The sequence below is a fragment of the Delphinus delphis genome, chromosome 1, assembly GCF_949987515.2.
Source record: "Delphinus delphis chromosome 1, mDelDel1.2, whole genome shotgun sequence".
Lineage (NCBI taxonomy): Eukaryota > Metazoa > Chordata > Mammalia > Artiodactyla > Delphinidae > Delphinus > Delphinus delphis.
The window spans coordinates 119617137-119640372 of record NC_082683.1 but is presented as its reverse complement, the minus strand read 5'-3'; positions in this window follow the sequence as shown (position 1 = coordinate 119640372).

Here is a 23236-nt window from a genome sequence, read left to right as displayed (position 1 = left end):
GCCTATTTCCACTTCATTTGTTGTTTTTCTGGGGTTTTATCTTGTTCCTTCATCTGGTACATAGCCCTGTGCCTTTTCATCTCAACTTTCTTTCTGTGAATGTGGTTTTTGCTCCACAGGCTGCAGGATTGTAGTTCTTTTTGCTTCTGCTGTCTGTCCTCCAGTGGATGAGGTTATTTTGGATGAGGTATTTTTAAGTCCACAAATAATGATGTTGACTGACACACTTCAGGTAGGGAAAGAAAATGTTCATTCCTATGAGGACAAGGTACTACCTAAATTTAGAAGAGCAGTATCCAATGTAGGCAACCTGAAACCTGACAGGACCCTATGGGGAATGGTACTGCCTAGGGAGTTCAGCTTGGGCCTCTGCTGGTGGTAAATTGTTCAATCAACCATGGTGGCAACCAGACCTACTTTACTGGAGAAAGACCATGGTGTTCAGTCCATGTAGTCTTCCTCCTTGCCTCCATGACCACTTTGTACCTTATTCCATTGAGTAAGCTCTGGGGTGGCTGGGAAAAGAATCTAATTGGCATCTTCAAGATGGGTTATCTTGTCCTTAGCTGTGGATACCCTCTAGTGGGCATTTATCAACATAAATCTCTTGATTCTCTCAGAACTCCATTTAAGTAATCCTTATCATCAATTTTTCCAGTTTTGTCCTTTCCAAATTCCTGATAAGTTGGCCAACCTATTAGCCACTGTCCATGAATCAGCATGGATATTTAATTCAGGCTATCTTTTCTTTCACAGGAAGTGTGTAATGGAATATACTGCATATAATTCAGCTGTACTGTGAGATTTCCCCTTACTGTTACTTTTCAGGGCCACTCCAGACTGGGAATACAGTGCAGCATCTGCAGACTTTTTGCTGCATATTGTGTATATCAGTGTGTAAGCACACAATTGCTTTTTCTTCTTCTGTTGGTTGGTCATAGGCAGCACCAAATGAAACCATAGGTGTGGGCTGAGGAAGAGGCAATTAAACACAGTACGGGCAGGAATTGTGGTAACCTGGTCTATCTTTTTGTGCAGTTTACCTTCTTGACCACTGAGGCTGACTTTTCTTATATGCCACTTTCCTCTTATAATGTAATTATTCTGTGTATGTCCAATTTTATGGTTTTGTAGATAACACCCTGTTCATTATAGGAAGTTCAGGCCACATTGTCATTTGTTGACCCATTATCAGGCATTCATTCTCTACCAGTGATGAATCATAAGTTACTTTCAAATGCAGAATAGTTGTTGGCAGAGAAGAGCTTGGCTTTACTCAGGGGCTATGCTGTGGTTCTCCTATTAGGCCTTCCAGATGTTCCATATCTCATCTGTGTCTAACATAGACTCTTCCAATACAAATGGTTCTTCTAGGTCATAGAGGCAGCTTGCATCATAGCTTTCATCTATTACAGAGCTCTTTCTTATTCTGGATTTACTCAGAACTGACAGATCTATGGGTTACTTGGCAAATGGTTCAGAATAGCAGGTCAAATAGGTACACATTGTGTTCAAAACCCCAAAAGGCCAATAGACATTGTGCTATGGCTTCCTGGTGATATAAGTGTAACAACTAATCTGTCACTTTATAAGATATATCCCAACATGCTCTGAACTCTGAGAAACTTCCTCAGTGTGGCAGAGCCTTGAACTTTTATAGGGTTTAACTCCTACCCTTTGGCATACATATGTTTTACTAAAGCATCTAGAAGGTTTAGTATTCCATGATTACCAGTTCTAAATACCATAATGTCATTAGATGACATTGATGCTGAACAATCATGTTGTTATGTTCTGTGAGATATCAGTATAATTATGACAGAGCAAGACAGTTTTTATTGCTCAGGGGAAACACTGTGAAAGTATATTGTTAACACTGCCATGTAAATGCAAACGGCTGCTAATTTTTCTCACTCATTGAAAGGGGGAATAAAGCATTTACCATGTCAATAGTTGTGTATCTGATGTCAGGGATGGTGAGTCATTGTCATTTGCTCTAGTAAATATACCTCATCTAGAGTTGCAGCTGTAATTGTAATGATAATATAATTAAGTTTTCAATAATCTACTGCCATTCTTTATAACCCATCTGGCTTTTGCAGCAGATACACAGGATATTTTACTGAGAATTTGGAAGGAATTTCCATCTCTGCATCTCTTAAGTTTTTGATGGAGATCCTATTCTCTGCAGTTTCCCTAAAGTTACAATTTTGATTGTGCTTTACTATCTTGTGTGTAGAGAGAGGTCAATTGCAAAGGCTTTCACTTGTCCCTTCCTAACATAATAGCCTTCCTTCGAAGAAAGTGAAAATGTATGAAATCTGTCTTCTACTTGGTATTTTAATTTTTATTACACATTCTGAACCAGTGAAATAACCCTAGAATGAGTCTGCATAGGGCCACTGTAAGATGAGCTTGGGCCAAGTCTTCTTCTAGTATCTGAGCTCCACTGTAATGTGGAGATCTTAAGCCAAGGTTCCATTTATCATCTCATTCCATAGGCCCCTATTTGACAAGTGTACTATGGTGACATTTTAGGTCTCTGGAAATAAGAATTTGTTCAGAGCCAGAATCTAATAAACCCTGGAAAGTGATTATTACCCCTTTTCCAGTGTATAATTCACCAGGGCAAATGGCCTCAGATCTCTGTGATGAAAGTTTGGTATAAGTTTCACAATATATGTTACATAATGGTATACACATGTGGCTGTGTTGCAGGGTCTAAACTCAAAGGAATCTAGACTTTTCCTCAGTCAAGAGGCTCTAATTCTGAGAACAGGCTTTCTGGGAACTGGTTAAGTGTGTAGGAATTCCCATTCTGGCAAGTTAAGTTAGGTTTCTGCACATTGGACCTAAAATATTTACTCTTACATATGTCAAGCAACCTTAGTAGAGAGCCTATCCATATAATATTGAGGGACCTTGTGATTAATTAATCATTACCACACATCAAAACACTCTTCAAATAATTCTAAAATTTGTATGGAAACACAGAAGACCATAAATAACCAAAACAATCTTGAGAAAGAAGAACAAAGCTGGAGGCATCATGTGTCCTGATTTAAAACTATGCTACAAAGCTACAATAATCAAAACAGTATGGTACCGGCACAGAAATAGACACATATATTAATGGAACAGAATAGAGAACCCAGAAAAGAAATCATACTTATATGGTCAACTAATCTACAACAAAGGAAACAAGAATACACAGTGGGTAAAAGACAGCCTCTTTAATAAATAGTGTTGGGAAAACTGGACAGCTACATGCAAAAGAATCAAATTGGACCACTTTCTCATACCATATACAAAAAAAAAATCCAAAATTGATCAAAGACTTAAGTGTAAGATCTGAAGCAATAAAACCTCTAGAAGAAAGCATAGGCAGTACGTTCTTTGACAATGGTTTTAGCAATGTATTTTTGGCTATGTCTCCTTATGAAAGAGAAACAAAAGCAAAAATAAACAAATGGAACTACATCAAACTAAAAAGCTTTTGCACAACAAAGGAAACTATCAGCAAAATGAAAAGACTGCCTACTGAATGGGAGGAAATATTTGCAAACAATATATCTGATAAGGGGTTAATATGCAAAATATACAAAGATATCATACAACTCAACATTAAAAAAAAAAAAACCTGATTAAAACTGGGCAGAGGGGCTTCCCTGGTGACGCAGTTGTTGAGAGTCCGCCTGCTGATGCAGAGGATATGGGTTCGTGCCCTGGTCCGGGAGGATCCCACATGCCATGGAGTGGCTGGGCCCATGGGCCATGGATACTGGGCCTGCACATCCGGAGCCTGTGCCCCATGGCAGGAGAGGCCACAGCAGTGAGAGGCCTGCGTACCGAAAAAAAAAAAAAAAAAAAGGGCAGAGGACCTGAATAAATGTTTTTCCAAAGAAGACATATACATGGCCAACAGGCACATGAAAAGAGGCTCAACAACACTAATCATCAGGGAAATGTAAATCAAAACCACAATGAGATATCACTTCACACCTTTCAGAATGGCTATTATCAAAAAGACAACAAATAACAAGCTTAAGCAGTGGTAAGGATTTGGAGAAAAGGGAACCCTGGTGCACTTTCTGTGAGAATGTAAATTGGTGCAGCCACTATGGAAAACAATATGGAGGTTTCTAAAAAATAACAATAGAACTAATGTATAATCTAATAATTCCACTCCTGGGTATTTACGTTTAAGAAAACAAAAACATTAATTCAAAAAGATATCTGCACCCCTTTGCTCATTGCAGTATTATTTATAATAGCCAAGATGTGGACTCAACCTGAGTGCCCACCAATAGATGAATGGATAAAGAAGATATAGTATATACATACAATGGAATATTACTCAGCCATAAAAAAGAATGAAATCTTGCCATTTGTGGCAACATGGAAGGACCTAGAGGGTATTAAGCTTAATGAAATGTCAGACAGAGAAAGACAAATAATGTATGATTTCACCCGTATGTGGAATCCAAAAAAAAAAAAGAACACCAAATGAACAGACACAACAAAACTGAAACAGAGTTACAGATACAGAGAACAACAGGCCAGAGGGGAGGGGGTTTCAGGAAAGGAGAGAAATCGGTGGGGGAGATTCAGAGGTACAAACTTTCAGTTACAAAATAAATGAGTCATGGGTATGAAATGTGTAGTGTGAGGAATATAAGTCAGTAATTATGTAATGTCTTTGGGGACAGATGGTAACTAGATTATGGTGGTGATCATTTTGAAATGTATAGAAATACGGAATCACTATGTTGTATAACAGGAACTAACATAGTGTTGTAGGTCAGTTATACTTAAAAAAACAAACAAAAAATATTCCCAAATAAACTAATAGAAAAAGAGATTAGATTTGTGGTTACCAGAGGCAGGAGGTGGGGGGAGGGGGAATTAGATGAAGATTGTCAAAAGGTACAAACTTCCAGTTACAAGATAAATTTGTACTTGAGATGTAATGTACAACATGATAAATATAATTACACTGCTGTATGTTATATATGAAAAGTGTTAAGAGAGGAAATTCTAAGAGTTCTCATCACAAGGAAAGAAACATTTTTTCTATTTCTTTTATTTTGTATCTATATCAGATGATGGATGCTCACTAAACTTAATGTGATAATCATTTCATGATATATGTAAGTCAAATCATTACGCTGTACACCTTAAACTTATACAGTGCTGTATGTCAATTATATCTCAATAAAACTGGAAGAAAAAAACCTATAAGTAGAGTGGTATTCCTCTGCTATTTAAAAACCCTCCAATGCCTTTCTAACATGTTTAGGATTTAAAAATAATCTTTTTATCTTGTTAAAAACCACACTTGCTCCGGTCTTCCATATTTCTTTCTTTTCCTCTATTACTACTCACCCTGGATCACATGATACAGGCACACAGGCCTTTCAAATCCTTGAACATACCAGCTTCTTCCCATCTTTGAACTTTTGCCCCATCTGGTCCCTCTGCCTGGAATATTCTTCCTTCTGATCTTTGTCATTCAGATTTCAGTGAAAATGTCTGCTCCTCAGAGACCTCAGCATAGCACTTTTCACCATTTAATGTTTTTTTGTTAATTATTCTTTTATCTATTTTTCTGCCTATTTATCATCTCCCTCTCTCTTTAGAATACAAGCAGGAATCTTGCTTGTCTTGTTCACTAATGTATCTCTACACCTAAAACATGGCCCATAGTAGCTTCTCAATAAATATTTGTTGATTGAATGAATGAATGAAGTCTCCACCTCTGAGGGAACTGCTTTGGCTAATGAGATGTCATTAAAGTTAAACCAAGGAATAAATAAATAAGCCATTAACTAAACAATTGGGGGCAATGTAGATGTCAGAAATAAAAAGACATGTTAGGTTCAAAGAACCTGATTTCTTTGAAATACTCAGGTTGTTCATGACAAAAGAAAACCAACAGCAGGCATATTACTTATTATATGAATGGAAAATGACCAGACTACATATAAAAATAGAACTCTGGTCCATAATCTGCAGTAACCAGTCTAGGAAGCCAAACAGTAACCCCTGTAGCAATCAGCCCCAAACAGCCAGGACTGGATTAATAGAACAACTTTCCCAATTTTTGCCTCCACTTCCACCTTTGGATCAACTGGAAAAAGCCAAATATACACCCCAAACCAATTACATAGGATGCCCCTCTCCCAGTTAGCTTGCTTACAGCTTTCCCAGGCTGACAGCCTCCAATCAGGGCATATCTGAAGTCTTCTTGGTTTTTTTTCCACTATAAAAGTGTTCCCACTCTTCTGCCTACCTTTGAGTCTCTGCCAAATGCATGTGATGGTGACTGACTGCCTTGCTATAGCAAGCTCTGAATAAATAGCCTTTGCTTATCTTCTTTTGGGTGGTATTTATTTCCTCAGTTATATCAACGTGTCTACTACGTAAATAATTCAGAATAAAGAAGGGACTCAGCATGAATTTTCCAGATAATTTTTCTGTGTGGACCAGACCTCTGGGATTTGACATGGACTTTTGAATTTAAATGTTGTGTATAGGACACCGTTTAATGCCAGAACAGCCTAATGAGTTTGCATTGTATTGTGTGATGTATATCCCCGGGAGCATTGATTTGATAGATCATTATGCAGTCACATTGCCTTCTCTCTTCAAAAACAGAACAGGAGAAATGAGAAAAAGAGGTTGAGTTTGAAAATAGTATAAAGTTTCTTTCCTTCAAGAAATATCTACCAAATTAAATGTATATAATTATGCATGGTTATTTATCTGTAATTGATGTTTCTGTGACAGAATTAGAAGGAAAACTACCTCGCTGTTGTGGTTGTCTGTCTGGATACTGTGAGTTAGAGAGATATTGCCGTGTTCAAACCATTAAAGAAATGTCACTGTCAATCCACCTCTAACTGCATCATGCGCTTTTTATTCTTTGTGTTAAAAAGAAAGAAAGAAAGAAGAGAATATTTCCAGATACTATCCTGTTCCTGTAAAAGTGAGCTGTGTTCTAATCCCAAGCTTCATACTGATTTCTTGCTTACTTATAAATTTTACCTTAAAAATCCAACATCTAAGTGTAAGCACTTTAAAAATTACCATGAAGAATTTTCCCTTATATGTCATTATTTCCAGTCACAGCCTCTAATTTTTCTGATGATTTAGTGAAATATTTTCCCTCCCTCCCTCCATCCCTCTCTCCCTTCCTTCCTTCCCTCCTTTTCTTTTGTGGCTTTTGTTTTTACAAGGAGAGAAGCAGAGTCTCTTTCGAATATACCTTTTCTCCCTGTGGCCCTACATTTTCTTACTCAGCCCCCTGATACACGTATGCTGAACCTACACTTTGAAAGCACATATTCTTAAGAAACCATAATAGGTTAATATTGGCCCCTAACTCCTGGTGTGGTCCTAGAACAGAAGATCTGGAGCAATCTGAGGTGTTCTTGATAAAAATTGCTCTGGGTTTCTTGCTTAGCTAAGATAGGACATGCCAGGGGATAGATTTAACTGAATCCTTAATACTGAAGATATGGTATTTCCCCTGGATAAGTTGGTATCAGAGGAACCACAGCCCACTCTGACCTGGCTCCCTCAGATTCCTCAGCTTCCTTGGGAACACACTTTGACAAGTGTGGGGCTGGGACTGAGAGATTGCTGCTCTTATGAGTACCGTGACTCAAACTTTTGAGCCTGACTTTTGGACACCATGGGGAGACAGTGGATCTGACCAGCCTGACATGGGAGGGGGGATGGTGCTGCAGGGAACACTGAGTTGGGAACAGAAAAAGGGTCAACTGTGACACCTTTCTTGCACGTGTTCATTTATTCCATTACGTTGGATGGAAAAAAAAGGGATTACAGGGACATGTCTTGACCCCTAGACCCGGAAGTAGAGTGGATAAAGGTTGTCAGTGGACCTGACAGTATCTCCCTTACTGGGCACTGTGAACTGATCGGGAGGTGAGTGTGAGTGGGATATAGGCATTGGTGTAGGAGTCCTGGGCTTGGAGTTGGCTTGTTACAGAGTTTAGTTTTGTGTCTGGCAAGACTCTCAGCTGCCTTTGGCATTTAGAAGCACCAGTAGCAGCACCTAGGGCTCTGGTACCTAGCAAACTTTGGAACTTAATCACCAATGGCATTGAGGTACTTGACTTTTGGGAGACTGGCTTTCCCCACAACAGCTATAGTATTAGCTAATGTGTGTGAAATACTTCCCTGGTACAGACACAGTGCAAAGGGCAATATACACATTATTTCTTTTAGTCTTTGATACTCCTTCACAAGGTGGATACAAATACCACCCCCTTTTCCAAAAGATAAAACTGAGGCTCAGGGCACTTATGAGACTTGTCCAAGCCCACAAATGTGGGGTGGAGAAGGAATGCCAAATTTCTCATGTCCGAACCCATGATTTTGGTTTCTGTGCTACCCGACAGAAATAAAACCCACTCCCCTATCCCTCTCTCCCTTCTCCTTTTGCCATTGCTTATCCAAAGCAATTCCCCCTGCTCTAAGAAGAAATGAGAGAATTTCTCAGCTTTCCTAGATGGGACTAAACCAAAACGTGGTCCACATCTGACTTGGCATTGGGTTTAGGTTTAGTAGTTATGCCACCACACGTCTCAATTCTTGGATTTTGGACTCAATTATATTTTTTTCTTGTGGGAACAAACAATAAAAATGCCTGGCCTGTCACCCACTTTATGTCTCTTACCTTTTCCCAGTCCCCAATTCTGCTTTTCCTAATGATTATCAGCTGTAAGGTCATGTGATGATTCATTTGGTACTATTTCCATTTATTTTCGCAATATATTATGTGCTGCCTGCTTCATGTTCACTCCTCTCCAGCCCTTGTCTTCATAGCTCTTTATCGCCCCCCATCCCAATTTTGGAACAATCATCTATAGCTGTTAACTGACTTAACAAATCTTTCTGTCAGTGAGAAATTGAAATTTTTGGAAATTTATGGAAATTGAAAGCTAATTAATGTTTATCTCAGCAGCTAATCACATAAAATCTACTGCCTTCCTATCTCAGGTTCTAAAATAATGATTGCCCGTGAATTGAGCAAGGAAGAACTTGATAAGTCCTGACAGGGCACAAGCTGAGATGAGAGGGAACGGGTAGGTTTCAGCCTCTTCTGCCAAAGAGGACCACGGAGGGCTACAGCAGCTGAGAGCCTCTAGGAAAAGGTGACCTCACCACTTGGGACAGTTAGTCACTGAGACACACAAGTTATGCCTACACACAAACACACGGAGAGAAATATTAAACACCAAAAAGCTGTTGATTTCAACATTTTTAAATGGTCCTCTTATAAAATTTCTCTTGTAACCATTTATTCATCCATTCATTCAATAAACATTTATTGATTGACCATCGTATGCACATTTTGCATTATGTACTGGGGAGGCAAAAGTGCCTCAGGTGTCATCTCTATGCCATTTACGTTACAAGCAACAGAAACTTGGTGGATAGGAGAGAAGGGAGGTCCAGACACATGGCTTAAGCAGAAAAGGATTAGTTGGGTGTTCTACATAAATAGAAAGAAGGAAAGAAACTGTTTCTTTTTTGATTTGGGAAATGGAGTGAAGCCATGTTCTCTGAGTCAGCCAGGTTTCTTTACTGCAGGACTTGTCAGAGAATTTAATGTGCTAATATCTGCTGTTAATCTCAAAGAAGGAGTTAGAATATGCTGCTCCTCAGATCTGTGTGTGCGTGTGATATTTATCACACAGGATAAAGTTCCCCAGAATATATTTTGGGAAATTCTGGCCTACAGTGAAATTGCAAAAGAATTAAGATTAGAAAATAGATATGAAAAAAATTTTATGTGGTGGTTGGGCTTTGGAAACGATGCTCTGTTAAAGGGATGGAGGCAGACGTTGAACTGGCCTGGACATTGCGTGGCATGAGGGCTGCAGTCACACAGCTGGCCCTGTCACAGGGTTGCCACTGGCCCATAATGCTTCAGAGCAAATTTAAAGCAGGTACCCCTCCTCAGTGGTTGCAGTCCTGTGCTGGTCGCATGGTTGGTGTATAGAGTCAGGGCTGGGTTTCAGCCCCCACTGCCTCTCTAGTAGGTGCTCTTGGGCAGTATGCAGCTCATACAACTGCACTTGACTCCTAGTCTGGAAGTCAAGGCTCTTCCTGCTGACCTTAATTAAACTTCTCAGTGCTACACTTCAGTCTTCTAAACAGTAGATCAACTATCAACACAGAATCACATAAGAATCAACTGGAGGGTTGGTGAAAATAAGGGTTTTAGGCCCATCACCAGATCCACTGAGTCCGATACCAAGTGTATCCCAAGAGTTTGTATTTCTCACAAGCATTCCTGTTTATTCTGATGGGCTGCCACTTTGGGGAACACGTGTGAGAAGAGCTGTTTGATTCATTTAGATGACAGAGTAAATGGCAATTTTGACCTGAAACCCAGGAATTTTGCTTTTTCCTAGTAACAAGAGGTAGGTAGAAAGCTTGGATGAGAAATAGAACCACTAAGATTAAAGCTTACTATCTAAAATTAATCTAATTAGGTTTCTTAATTAAGTGGTCTACATGTACATTTTCTATTAATACCTAGTTTATTAATATCTAGTTTCTATTAATATCTAGTTTAATACCTAGTTTATCTAATATTTTTATGAATATTTATTAATATCTATGTCACTAAAGTAACTTTTATTCTAAAAAAATGCATGTTAAAGAGATGGGTGCTTCAAAAATACTATTAGTGGGGCCAGCAGTGGTCCTGAGTTCAAATTCTCAACCATTCCCCAAGTTGCCTTGAGTTATCATGGGAGAAGGAGGCCAGCGCTGGACACCAATGCCCTGAGTAGATTCACTCTAGCAGAGTGGGATGAAATCAAATACCATGTAGAAAAATAAAATAAATAAAGGCTTGAATAGTTTATTTTGTCAAAGACAAATTTGGTGAAATTCAACTTTTAATAATACTACATCCTTCAAATTATAGTAATAACCTTAACAAAGTGCATGACATATAGTAGTGTTGAATAGATATAAGATTCTCAAGGATATGAACAGCATCTTATTTCTTTCCATACCTCCCAGAACCTAGTAGTAGTTGAACAAATATATTCTGATTATCTATTACTTGACATATAAGTATTTGTGTGGTAAATAAGTGTTTTATTGTTTTAAATATATAAGAACATTTTTTAAAGTATTGTAAATTGGTTGATGTAAAAGTCCTGCCGTAGGCATTGTAAGATCTATTATGGACAAAGTTCTTTAGTTACAATGAGCATGAACCTAGCTAAAATAAGAAATCCAGGATTTTGACTTGAGCAGAAGGTATGGTGTGGTCTCAGGAGGTCTGGAAGCAGGAATTGGGATATCTCCAGGTGCTCTGGCTTTCTTGTTTCTCTGTTTCAATCTCTCTCTCTCTCTCTCTCTCCCTCTCCATCTGTCTTTCTCCAGCAGAATTATGTACCTTGCTCTGTGATCTTTGCCAAACATGGTCTCCCAAGGATTCCCCAGTTCAAATGGATACATCAGGTCAAATGACTGGTCTCTGAATCCCAGCTTCAGATTCTCAGGAGAAGAATGTGATTGCTCATTTTTTTTCTTGAAGTATAGTTGATTTACAGTGTTGTGTTAGTTTCAGGTCTACAGCAAAGTGATTCAGATATATATATATATATATATATATATATATATATATATATATATATATATATATATATATATGGGTTTTTTTCCAGATTATTTTCCATTATAGTTTGTTATTTGATATTGAATATAGTTCCCTGTGCTATACAGTAAATCCTTGTTGCGTATCTATTTTATGTATAGTAGTTTGTATCTGTTAATCCCATAGTCCTAATATATCCATCCCCACCTCCCTTTCCCCTTTGGTAATTGTTAGTTTGTTTTCTATGTCTGTGAGTTCATTTCTGTTTTGTATATAGATTCATTTATATTATTTTTTAGATTCCACAAATAAGTGATATCATATAATGTTTGTCTTTCTCTGTCTGTCTTATTTCACTCAGCATGGTAATCTTTAGGTTCATCATGTTGCTGCAAATGGCAACATTTCATTCTTTTTATGGCTAATATTCCATTGTATAAATAGACCACATCTTCTCAAGCCAGTCATCTATTGATGGGCACTTGGGGTGTTTCCATGTCTTAGCTATTGTAAATAGAGCTGCTATGAACATTAGGGTGCATGAGTCCTTGTGAATTAGAATTTTTGTTTTTTCTGGATATATACCCAGGAATGAGATTGCTGGATCATATCATAGCTCTACTTTTAGTTTTTTAAGGAACTTCTATACTGTTTTCCATAGTAGCTGCACCAATTTACATTCCCACCATCAGTGTAGGAGGGTTTTCTTTTCTCCATACCCTCTCCAGCATTTATGATTTGTAGACTTTTTGATGATAGTCATTCTGACCAGTGTGAGGTGATATCTCACTGTGATTTTGATTTGCATTTCTCTTATAATTAGCAATGCTGAGCATCTTTTTGTGTGCCTCTTGGCCATCTGTATGTGTTCTTTGGAGAAATGTAGGTCTTCTGCCCACTTTTTGATTGAGTTTGTTTTTTTGATATTGAGTTGTATGAGCTGTTTGTATATTTTGGATAATAACCCCTTGTCAATTGCATGGATTGCAAATAATTTTTCCCATTCCATAACATGTATTTTCATTTTGTTGATGTTTTTTTGCTGTTCAAAAGCCTTTAGGTTTGATTAGGTCCCATTTGTTTATTTCTGTTTTTATTTCTTTTGCCTTGGGAGACTGATCTAAGAACATATTGCCAAGATTTATGTCAGAGAATGTTTTGCCTATGTTCTCTTCTAGGAGTTTTATGGTGTCATGTCTTATATTCAGGTCTTTAAACAATTTTGAGTTTATTTTTGTATATGATGTGAGGGAGTGTTCTAATTTCATTGATTTACATGTAGCTGTCCAGTTTTCCCAACACCACTTGTTGAAGAGACTGTCTTTTCTCCATTGTATATTCTTGCCTCTTATGTTGAAGATTAATTGACTGTAGGTATGTGGGTTTATTTCTGGGCTCTCTATTCTGTTCCATTGATCTGTATATTTGTTTTTGTGGTGATTGGTTCATTTTGAATCAGCTCTCACTCAAGATCAAATCATCTATAACAACACATGGGGAAAAAGGGGCAGGTTTACAAACATGGCCAATTAACCTCACACCTGTTGTGTGTGTGATGTTCTCAAAGAAGAGGGATATGAGCTGGGAGGGTCTCTGCAAAATCCTTTACAACGTCCCTTGTAATTTGTACCCACTGCCACTTAATCCATCTTTAGGGAATCTTCACACTTTGCACTTATAAGGAGAGTTTGTTAAGCACAATAGTTGTGTCAATTAAACTTTAGCAAATTGGACATAAGATTTGGATTCTGTAGGGACTGAGTCATTTAAAAGGATCTTGTGACAAATAATTTTAAATTAAGAAATAGCATTAAAAAAAGAAACAGCATTAATTTGTATGTTCTCTAAGAGAAGGTTTTTGCTGTTTAGATTTTCTGAAAGCAAGAACGCCGACACTGTATTCATACCTCTTCTTCTGCATGTTATTTTCCTTACAGAACCACACACAGAATTTAAATAGAGCACTTAGGGGAAATAATACTAGTAATGGCTAGGATTTCCACTCAACAGAAATATATATATATGTGTGTGTGTGTGTGTGTTTGTGTGTGTGTGTGTGTGTTTTTGGTAAATCAAGAACAGAAATATACAAGGACAAACAAACATAATATTAAAGAGTTCATGTATAAATATTTCAAAGAGGTTAAAATTTTATTATTGATAAGTTTGGATAAAGGACAAAATATTTACAACATATATAAATTGCTAAAAAAGATTCAACACTTCATACTTATTATGATGCCAACTATGTAAAATATACATTTTTTTGTGAGAGAAAACACCAAAATATTAAAAGTAGTTACATGGAAATAATTATACTAAGGACTATTAACATGGTTCCCTATATACCTATATTTTCAAAGTAGCTTGTCTTACTTTTTTAATGGAGGTGGTTGCAGTATTTATTTAGTTGGTTATTATTGTTTTTTTAACAATAGGCTTTATTCAGATTTAAATAGCTTTTCCTATACTGTCCTTTGTCTGTTCCAGGATCCAATCCAGGATTACAATGTCACAGTTAGTCATCATGTCTCATTAGTTTCTCCAAGCTGTGACAGTTTCTCACTCATTTTTTGGTTTTAATGGCCTTGAAATTTTTTAAGAGTACTGGGCAGGTATTTTGTAGAATGTTCCTCATTTTGGGTTTGCCTGATATTAGACTAAGCTTATGAATTAAGACTTTATTTTTTCAACCAGTTTTAGATTTACAGAAAAGTTGAACACAAGCATTATTTACAATTGCCAAGAAGCAACCTAAGTGTCCACCAACAGATGACTAGATAAAGAAGATGTGGTACATATATACAATGGAACACTACTCAGCCATAAAAAAGAATGAACTTTTGCCATTTGCAGCAACATGGATGGACTTGGAGGGCCTTATGTTAAGTGAAATAAGTCACACAGAGAAAGACAAATAGTGATGATATCACTTATATGTGGAATCTAAAAAATACAAAAAACTAGTGAATATAAGAAAAAAGCAGCAGACTCACAGATATAGAGAACAAACTAGTGATTACCAGTTGGAGAGTAAGAGGTACAAACTGTTGGGTATAGGATAAGCTACAAGGATATATTGTAGAACATGGGGAATATAGCCAATATTTTATGATAACTATAAATGGAGTATAACCTTTAAAAATTGTGTCACTATATTGTACACTTGTAACATATAATATTGTATAGCAACTATACTTCAATAAAAATTTTTTTTTTAAGTTGAGCAGAAAGTGCAGAGAGCTCCCATATACTTCTCCTTCCCACCCAACAGAAAATAATGTTAAAGACTCATACAGCTGGGTAGGACTTTATGGATCATGGAATTCCAAACCATTCACTTTATAGATGAGAAATGTGAGGCTCATATACTGAAGCAATTTGCCTGAGGTCACACAGTAGTGGGACTTACTTAGAAGACACATTTTTGATGTGTTTTTCAATTACTTTTAAGTTATTCCTCTGTAACCTAAGGAGTGTATTTGTAATAAAAGTGTTAAATTCAGAGAATTTTATATAGCTTTTTTTTTAACTTGTTTTAATTAGAGAACTTGGAGACTGCCTTGCCTTAAATTTCTCTCAGAAACAATGCATGTTGACAGTAATTCTTCCAGCAAAGAGTCAGGGAGAGCCAGCATCTGGTTTTAAATATTGTTAGCACAATGGAATAAAGGCCCTGGTGAATGTATACAGACCTTCGCTGTTTACACAATCTAAAGCGGTCTTTGGGATGGATTTTTTTTTTTTCCTTTTCTTTTGGTGACTAATCAAGAAACAGATATTTTCTGAGAAAAGCATCTTGGTTTTGGACAATGGTTTTCCAATTTGCAAAGGCCTCAAAGGCTATTTGGCAAGTAAAGCTCAGCTCTGGGTTGTCTGTGAAATTACTGATTATCTTTGTGGTTTTCCACGTTTCTGTACTAATGTTCTTTCTCAGTCCAATGTCTTTCTCCTTTTTTGGTCTGCAAATTGCACTCTCTGCCTCATGATCTAGCAGAGCGTTTGTTCCCAGATAATGTCAAGGAAAATGGCCAGAAAGTAAACATCACAAGTATAACAGCTTAGAGGTACAAAATGTATTACATTTTTCTTAACATGGCCCAGATGAAAAACAATGTCAAGATGCCTCAAATTTACTTTGGCTCAAAATCCTTATCTTCCTAGAATATAGCAGCAAAAAAACAAAAAAACAAAAATCAAATCATGAGCTCAGGTTACAATCAGAGCAAAGTTAGATTCCCAGCTCACACTTAGTCTGGTTCAAGATCCTATAGATGCTACAGCCCTCTGACCTCTTCACCAACAGGCACCAAACTTCCATCTCTGCTACTAGTCTTTAAAGCCACAGAGAACTTGTCTGATGCTACTGTCACCACGAGGGCACATTTTTGCTGCTGATACTACTGCAACTGCCTCCCTCACTCTAAGAACCATTTCTGCCACAAACAGAAAGATTTTCCTCTAAAGACAACAGCTCTTTCAGCCCCAACACAAATGCTTCTTTTATTCACCCGTGAGTACAATGTTTCTTTCCTTCATCAGTTAAAGAATATAACTAAATCCACTTTTGCAGGGATACACCCTTGCCTCCCTGTCTCACTCAGCATATTCTTTAATGCCCTTGAACCAGCAGCCTGAACTTGTTTGTCTTCCAGCGTTCTCATACCCAAGGCACTTTTTCCTTCCCCACCCCTGGTAGTGAGGTAAGCCTCACCTTCCCTTTCTTTGTTGGCAAACTCTTAAGACCCTGATGTATTTGTTTGTCTTTTTAGGTGGACTGAGAAATCACACAAAAACAAGACTTTGATGTTCTGCTCTGATGTCTAAGAGTTCCTATGCTATGTGAGTAGATCAGACCCTGACTATACAATTCTGGAAGGTCTGTCACCTCACTAGATTTAGAAACCCCAGTGTATAGGAGAGAGATCTAGAATGTGGGCTCTAATGAGAAATTTACTATTCTTGAGTCAGTTTCCCCTTTAAATTGAATATAAACTTTTTAAAAAAAATGTAGGCAAAGCTTGCTTTGGGAACTTGTTGTCTCCTTTTTGGATCTTTTGCTCAACTCCTGCTGTCCAATGTTTCTTTTAAATGATGCCAAACATTTGGATAGTTAGCTGGAATTTTTAGTTTTGCACCCAGATGTTTGGAATCCTGTGGACATTGTCAAAGATTTGTTTATTATCATCCGGCTTGTAATCACACTGTGTCTGCATAATCTTCATCTTCCAGATGAAAACTGAAAAAGCCAGTCAGTCATCCAGATGTCTCCAAATGTCTGGGTGTTCGTCATTGCCAAAGAACATCTGGATGGCTGCAATTTTTTTTTAAGTTTTTATTCGAGTCTTTGGCGCAGACACAGTCTTGGGTTTAGTTGCTCTGGATACAGCACAATAAATAGCCTTAATGGGATGGGTAGATATTTAACAGGGAGATATTCACAATGTTCCTGTGGTTAAAATGCCAGTCACTGGTCTGTACAACTGGAACATCATCTCCATCTGAGAAAATATTCAAAGGAAGTAACACAGTGACCCTCAGTGCTCTCTCCAGAGGCCCAGCAGGATCAGGGGAGTTAGAAAGTGTGTGCCATCTGCATTTGAGTGGAGAGAGCCTCCAAGGCTAGAGACGCAACTCAGAGAAAAGGAAAGACGAATGAACCTTAGCACCATTTATAGCTCAAAATACAAAGTCGGGAAATAACCACCTGTCATAAATATAACCAGGTATCTAAATAAATCTTGGGAAAATGTTTTACTCCTTTGAGGCAACTGTAAAATGAAGGAGCTGGATTAGATGATGATTAAATTCTCTTCCAGCTCTGGCCGTGGATTATTCTAGAAAACCTCTGTGCCCATTGCACAAAGGAGGTGAGAATAACAGAAGCAGAATGGCATGGCAGTGAAGCTTGTAACTTTCAGTCAGAAAGATTCAGTTCACAGCCTGTTGCTGCCCCTCACCTGCTCCATGAACCCAGGAAAACTCCTAGCTCTTGAGCCTTGCTTTTCTTGCCTTTACAAATGTAATTATTTGGAGCATTGATGTAAGAATTAAATGAGACAACATATTTAGAAAGAGCTTACATAGTGCCTGGTGTACCACAAAACTCTAAGAAAATAAACTCAATGCAGACTTAAGATTCATCTTTTAATTAATGTCTGGAGTGAATCCGGAATTCAGAAGAGAGAACGGCTGGATTTAGAAAGATGGGGGTCACACAGAAAAGAGGAAAAAATGGTAGAAAGTTAGGACCAGAGATGTGAGATCAGAGCCTAAGATACTCCAATATGAAAGGTAGGGTGGAGACGGATCAGCCTGTGAGGCGGAGGGAAACCAGAGGGTGTGGTGTCCTAAAAATCCAGAGAAAAGAGAGTTTTCAAGAAAGAGGGGGTGATTTGCAGGGTCACATACTGATAATTGGTCAATGAGGTGAGACAGGGAAGCATGTGTTAGAGTTGGCATAAGGGAAGTCGTCTTCGTTTACATTTCTTCAGAAGCTAATCCAGAAACAAAAATTCAAGCGGAAGTAGTTTACGAGGTGAAGGTAGGAAAGTGGGGAAGTGAGACAAGGGAGGAACGACAACCAGCTGCTGGTGTGGGCCGCTGATGATTAATACGCCAGGGGAAAGTCCAGAAGTCCAGAAACACACTCCTCAGAGGGTCACTTCACAGGAGGGGAACTATTTAATGTCAAACCCCGTCAATCATTGGTTGAGTCCTGCTCCAGCGTTGAGGAGAGAGCATTATTTGCTGGCATTTCTGGTTTTCTGTGTAGAGGCGATTTGGACTACGGTGGCAAGAAAGGAGCCTTTGGTAAAGAAGTGCAGGTGCTGTTTGGAGGTGGAGCTTGCAGGCCCTAGAGTGGTAAGAATGTGGAGGAAAGGCAATGTTCGTGGAGTGACAGGACAGAAACCAGACTAAAATGGGCTGAAGAGTGAAGCAAAATGATGATATGGAATGGTATGTGCTGACAATTGTTTGAGAAGGTTAAGTTATGCAGATGAGAAAATAGATGGGCTGTTAGTCATTGTGAGATAGGGTTTCAAGGGGAGGTGTTTCCCTAGAGTATATTTTCTTGGTGATTGAAATGACCCCACAGAAAGAGAGAGACTAATAATGAAAGAGAACTGGAGTGAAGCCCTTGAAAAGGGCAGAAGGGACCAGGGTCTTGTGCACACATAGTGGCATTTAGTTTAATAGATGTGGCTTTTCAATTCTCTTGGATGCAAAGGAGAAGTTGGGTGTAAGTAGATGCATCGACATACAGTTTCTGTTGTTCTTTTTTTCTTTTTGTTTGTTTTTGAAGTATAGCTGACCTCCAACATAGTTAATTCCTGTCACACAATATAGTGATTCTGTATTTTTATATATTTCAAAATGGTCACCACAATAAGTCTAGTTACAATATGTCACCATACAAAGATATTACATAGTTGTTAATTATATTCCCCACACTGTACATTTCATACTCATGACATTTATTTTGCAACTGGAAATTTGTATCCCTAATCTCCTTCACCTATTTCTCTTCTACCCTCCACCCTCGTCCCCTCTGGCAACAAACTGTTTGTTCTCTGTATCTATAACTCTGTTTCTGGTATGTTATATTTGTTCATTTGTTTTGTTTTTTAGATTCTACATATGGGTGAAATCATACAATATTTGTCTTTCTCTTGTCTGAATGATTACATTTAGCATAATAACCTCTAGGTCCATCTACATTGTCACAGATGGCAAGATTTCATTCTTTTTTATGGCTGAGTAATATTGCACTGTGTGTATATGTGAGTATATATATATATATATATATATATATATAGGTAAAAAAAAATATATATATATATATCATATCTTCTTTATCCATTCATCTATTGATGAGCACTTAGGTTGCTTCCATATCTTAGCTATTGTAAATAATGATGCAGTGACTATAGGAGTGTATATGCCTTTTCTGATTAGTGTTTTCATTTTCTTTAGACAAATACCCAGGAGTGGAATTTCTGGATCATTATGGTAGTTCTCTTTTTAAATTCTTGAGGATCTCCATACTGTTTTTCATAGTGGCTGCACAAATTTACACTCCCACCAACAGTTCATGAAGTTTCCTTTCTCTCCACATCCTTGCCAACATTTGTTATTTGCATTCTTTTTGATGATAGCCATTCTGACAGGTGTGAGGTGATATCTCATTGTGGTTTTGATTTGCATTTCCCTGATGATTAGCGATATTGAGCATCTTTTCATGTGCCTGTTGGCCATCTGCATTTCCTCTTTGGAAAAATGTCTCTTCAGTTCTTCCCATTTTTAATCACGTTGTTTGTTTTTTTCATGTTGAGTTGCATGAGCTGTTTATATATATATTTGATATTAACCTCTTATTGATCATATCATTTGCAAATATCTTCTCTCATTCAGTAAGTTGTCTTTTTATTTTGTCAGTGGTTTCTTTTGCTGTGCCAAAGCTTTTAAGTTTAATTAGGCCCCATTTGTTTATTTTTTGCTTTTATTTCTTTTGCTTTAGGAGACGGAGCCAAAAAAACATCACTAAGACTGATGTCAAAGTTTTCCTTGCTGTGCAAAAGCATTTTAGTTTGATGTTGTTACATTTTTGCTTTTGTTTCCCTTGCCTGAGGAGACATATCCAAAAAAAACATTACTGAGACCAGTGTCAAAGAACGTACTGCCTATGTTTTCTTCTAGAAATTTTATGGTTTCAGGTTTTACGTTTAAGCCTTTACTCCATTTTTAGTTTATTTCTGTATATGGTGTAAGAAGATAGTACAGTTTGATTCTTTTGCGTGTAGCTGTCCATCTTTCCTAACACCATTTATTGAAGAGGCTCTCTTTCCCCATTGAATATGTTTTGTATTTTTTGTTTTTGTATTTCTAGGAATTTATCCTTTTCCTTTAAGTTATCTAATTTGTTGATTTATACTTATTCATAGAAGTCCCTTACAACTCTTTTTGTTTCTGTAAGATCTGTGGTAATTCCACTTTCAGTCTTGGTTTTAGTAATTTGAATCTTTTCTCATATTTTCTTTGTCAGGCTAGCTAAAATTTTATCAATTTTGTTGATCTTTTCAGAGAAGAAACTTATAGTTTATGGACTTTTTCTGTTGCTTTCTATTCTCTATTTCATTTATTTCATCTCTAAAATCTTTATTATTTCTTTTCTTCTGTTTGCTTTGAGTTCAGTTTGCTCTTCTTTTTCTAGTGTCTTAAGGTGAAGCATAGGTTATTGATCTGAGATCTTATTTTTTATCATAGACGTTCACAGCCATAAATTTCCATCTAAACTCTACTTTAACTGCATTCACAAGTTTTGGTATGTTTTATTTTCATTTTCATCATCTAAAAATGTTTTCTCATTTCCATTGTGATTTGTCTTTTGACTCATTGATTACTTGGGAATATTTTGTTTAATTATGCATATTTTTGAATTTCCCAAATTTCCTTCTGTTACTGATTTCTAATTGTATTTCCTTGTGGATAGAGAACATACTTTGTATGATTTCAGTCGTTTTATGTTGATTGACACTTGTTTTATGATCTAATATATATTAGGTGTTGGAGCATATGTATATATATTCTGGAAAAGGTTCCATGTGTACTTGAGAAGGATGTATATTCTGCTGCTGTTGGGTAGAGTATTCTATAGATGTCTGTCAGGTCTAGTTGGTTAATGGTGTTATTCTGTAGTGTTCTCTAGTGTTGTTCTTCTCTTTCTTTGTTAATTTTCGATCCGTTTTTTCTATCCATTGTTGGAAGTAGGATATTGATATCTTAAATTATTATCGTTGAATTGTCAAATCTCCCTTCAAGTCTGTCAGTTTTACTTTATGTATTTTCAGTCTGTTATTAGGTGCTACAAGACTTGATTAATGTTTAAAGTTCTAAAAAAGTTGACTGACAATTTTTGCCAGTTTTCTCATTGCTTTCATGGAAGGGAGTGTTTTCAGAGGCCTTTATTCCACCATTTTTTTTGCTAGCATCACTCTGAGATACTAGGTTTTGCTGATGGATTTCATGCTGTTTGGGAGAAAAAGAGAGGAGGCAAGGATTTGGGGCCTGAGCATTTATTAATATGACATTACCATTTTTCTAATTTGGGGAACTAGGAAGATCATATTTTAAAAGGGGAGGGTCAGGAGTTTAGTTTTGGGTATATTGTCTTTGTCCATTAGCCTTACAAAGAGAGGTGCCAAATAAGCAGTCAATTTACAAGTCTGGAGCTCAGGCTAGAGGTCCAGGCTCCAGGTGTAAAATTGTAGGCAAAGACCAGAAGTCTCTGTCTCTCCAGGCACTTATGATTCCACTTAAGATCCCTCAGGACTAGGAAAACTGTGCTACATACTGTCCCTCAAACATACCAAACACTGTTCTACTCTTTTGCTTTTGCTTGAATCATTCTTCCTGCCTAACAGACTTTCTTGCTCCTTGTTTAAAATTGACGTTTCTTTAAAAACCCAGTTGGAGTTCTCTATATCACAAGACTTTCTCATTAATGGAACCTTCAGCTACATGCTTCTCCTCTACGTTACTCATTGCCAGAGCACCTTCATTCAGCACACTTTTTACCATGAATACATTTGTCTTCTATAACATTTATCACCTTGACCATACTGTAGTTATTTTTTACATATCTGATGTCTCCTCTCATTAAACTCAGATCCTTGAGGCCAGGACTCCTGAAATCTATTCATCTTTATACTTTCAGATCCCAGCATGGTGTTTAGCATATAGAAGTTACTCAATAGATATTTCTGAGTGAATGTGCGTATACTATGTGTTGGCTTCTACGTTAGGCAATCTTCCATTTCAACAAAGCATAATGGATCCAAAACCGAATTCATTATTGACTTTCAACAAAACTGAGCACGTGGCACTGCCGTTTGCTTATTACTAATGCTTGAAACTCCTGCACCCTCTTTCACTAGTCTCTCTCCTACCTCTGTCTAGGTACCTCTCCTATCACTCTGTCTAGGCAATACTAAGTCTTTTCAATTCTTCAGCATAAACCTTTCTTCAATCCTCCTACTGCTATCCCCACTGCCACTCCCTTCTTCTAGACTATCATTTCATCCAGGTTACTTTCTTTATATCCAGTCTCTGGTTATATCCAGAGACTTCCCTTTCTCCCCTCCAATCTCTCCACTCTGCAGCCTGCATTATATATCTGATGTGAGAACTGTATCCTGATCCCTACTGCATGATACTCTTTAATGATCCCCATGGTCTCCAGCTAAAATCCAAATTCCTTAATATGGTGTCAAAGATAATTCTCATCTCCAGTCTCATCTATCACCCCTACATCCTACTGAGTTATTTGCATTTGCCAAGGGCATTGTGCCTTCCCCTGCTACCAGGCTTTTGCATATACTGCAAAAACAAAACAAAACAAGCAAACAAAAAGGAAATAATTGACTCCTCTTTACCTAGATAAGGCCTACTCTCTTCCTGTGTCTCATCTTAGATGTCAGTTCCTCTAGGAAATCCTTCCCTGTTTACTCAAAACTGAGTTAGGAACTTTGTCTATCTGTTTCCACAGCACCTACTGCAAAAGCCTTGGTAGCACTCATCATATTA